Source organism: Gouania willdenowi, chromosome 16, assembly GCF_900634775.1.
Source record: "Gouania willdenowi chromosome 16, fGouWil2.1, whole genome shotgun sequence".
NCBI classification, from domain to species: Eukaryota; Metazoa; Chordata; class Actinopteri; order Blenniiformes; family Gobiesocidae; genus Gouania; species Gouania willdenowi.
The window spans coordinates 31,683,175-31,686,078 of NC_041059.1; the positions used below are offsets into that span (position 1 = coordinate 31,683,175).

Below are 2,904 nucleotides of genomic sequence, written 5' to 3' on the forward strand. Positions count from 1 at the left end.
ATGGCCTAAAACAGCTTCAACACGCTGAGAAAACGTCAGTTTGGGCCCTCTGAAGTGATTTTTAACATTGCAACTTGAAACTTTAAGAGAACATCAAAATTTTTAAGTATGGCCTAAAATAGCTTCAACACGCTGAGAAAACGTCAGTTTGGGCCCTCTGAAGTAATTTTTAACGTTGCAACTTGAAACTTTAAGAGAACAACTAAACTTTTTAGTATGGCCTAAAAGAGCTTCAACACACTGAGAAAACGTCAGTTTGGGCCCTTTGAAGTGATTTTTAACATTGCAACTTGAAACTTTAAGAGAACAACTACATTTGTTAGTATGGCCTAAAACAGCATAAACACGCTGAGAAAACGTCAGTTTGGGACCTCTGAAGTAATTTTTAACATTGCAACTTGAAACTTTAAGAGAACAACTAAATTTTTTAGTATAGTCAAAAACAGCTTCAACACGCTGAGAAAACGTCAGTTTGGGCCCTCTGAAGTGATTTTTAACATTGCAACTTGAAACTTTAAGAGAACAACTACATTTTTTAGTATAGCCAAAAACAGCTTCAACACGCTGAGAAAACGTCAGTTTGGGCCCTCTGAAGTGATTTTTAACATTGCAACTTGAAACTTTAAGAGAATAACTACATTTGTTAGTATGGCCTAAAACAGCTTCAACACGCTGAGAAAACGTCAGTTTGGGCCCTCTGAAGTGATTTTTAACATTGCAACTTGAAACTTTAAGAGAACAACTACATTTTTTAGTATGGCCTAAAACAGCTTCAACACGCTGAGAAAACGTCAGTTTGGGCCCTCTGAAGTGATTTTTAACATTGCAACTTGAAACTTTAAGAGAACAACTAAATTTTTTAGTATAGTCAAAAACAGCTTCAACACGCTGAGAAAACGTCAGTTTGGGCCCTCTGAAGTGATTTTTAACATTGCAACTTGAAACTTTAAGAGAACAACTAAATTTTTTAGTATGGCCTAAAACAGCTTCAACGTGCTGAGAAAACGTCAGTTTGGGCCCTCTGAAGTGATTTTTAACATTGCAACTTGAAACTTTAAGAAAACAACTACATTTGTTAGTATGGCCTAAAACAGCTTCAACACGCTGAGAAAACGTCAGTTTGGGCCCTCTGAAGTGATTTTTAACATTGCAACTTGAAACTTTAAGAGAATAACTACATTTGTTAGTATGGCCTCATGCTACGTTCACACCAAACGCGTTTTCTGCGGGACTGTTCGCGTCTGTCGCGCGAAACCTTCCGCAGGATTCGCGGGATCAAAAAATGTTTCCCCATTCGCTTCATTCGCGTCTGAAGCGAAGCTCCGCCCACCAGACTCCCAAACGGCGACAACCAGGCTCTGTTTGTTTCCACCATCAACTATGGAGGACCTCCGTTAATTCACTGCTCCTAACCTCGGAAGGAACGTCGGCTTTCCTGGCTTCACCAGGTTAACCAGCGCCACATCCAACTCGGTGAGCTTCACTGACCGCTTCAGAAGCTACAGCTGGATGATGACTGCTTCCAGCGGTACCTGTGGATGACCAGCGCCCGATTCGACGACCTGCTGGGTCGGATTGGCCCACGGATGTCCCGGCAGGATACCAACTACCGGAGCTCCATCTCTGCAGCCGAACGACTGTCTGTCTGTCTCCGGTAAGTTTCATAAGCAACCGAAGATGCCATGATTCATCAGACACATCTCTCAAATACACAATAAAGATAGATACTATATTAATCCCTGCTTTATTATTGTTTTTTATCATAAATATATTACAACTAAAATAAAAGTTAATCATTATAATAAATTATTTACTATTGTTATTTTTTGTCCTCTGGAGACCTATTCTGGAAGATGAGGCTTGTTGCATTAATATTTATTGTTTTTAACTCTTATTAATAAATCATTATTTATTTACTATTGTTAATTATTGTCATCTGGCAGATAAGGCCTGTTCTCTTTAATCTCTCCACCTTTTATGCACACGTAGACACACCCACATTATATATATCTGATTTTCAATGATCTGAGCTTTTCTATGTTGTTCACTGCAGGTATCTGACCACAGGTGACTCCTTCAGGACCACAGCTAACAGCTATGGACGAGAGGTCTTCACATCGTACTTCTCTGCAGGAGCCGTTCCTTGGCTAGACATATTGCACCAGCACACCCAAAACGACTATTTAAAGAGCCAACCACCTACCTCTATAGAGCAAACTTCCTACTGTATTAACATGTGTATAATAAATATGGAAGAATGGGGAGAGAAACGTGTGCCAGCTTCATTTTTAACCAGAAAGAAATAATCCAAGAAACCTCACCTCTGAAATTAACTTAAGGCATTAAAGTTCTCACAGAGAATCAATATGAGGAAACTATATATTCTTGTATGAACAAAATATATAACCTTGATGTGGTGTACACATTGCTGTTAAGATGCATTGATAGAAATTAAAAAGAAAGCAAAAGTACACTTTAAAATGTGTTTTTAATCAACCATACTGAAAGAACACCATGTACATTAACATAATACCTCAATTTTAAACAAACTGTTTACTTCAATATTATAATACTTACATAATAAACAAACTAGTATAAACAACTATTCACAATGTGGTTCCTGCCATGCAAAGAGTCCCACCCACCCCAGCCCATCCAGTCCAATCAAAAACCTAATTAAAATATTCCAAATTTAGTGTTACCGGATGATAATCAAGAAGTTTAAAACTTTGAAATTTAACGTTCCCTAAATTCTGGTGGCACTTTTTGCAGGATAGGAAGCAGGTCTCTGAAAAACATCTCATCCTCAGTCAGAGGTGGTGGTGAGGAAGTGGTCTCCTGAAGGTCTGTAGGATAAGCTGCTCCACCTCTCTTGGAGAGACTTGGCTGGGCCTCTTCTTTGTT

At 38.8% G+C, this 2,904-nt stretch overlaps 1 long non-coding RNA gene across 1 annotated transcript; it reads left to right on the top strand.

Moving 5' to 3' along the window:
• Positions 1-1,606: 1,606 nt before the first annotated feature.
• On the top strand, positions 1,607-2,270 carry LOC114478582 (uncharacterized). Its single transcript, XR_003675878.1, has 2 exons — positions 1,607-1,654; positions 2,054-2,270. It is a non-coding gene; the product is annotated as an uncharacterized LOC114478582 (long non-coding RNA).
• Positions 2,271-2,904: the final 634 nt, after the last annotated feature.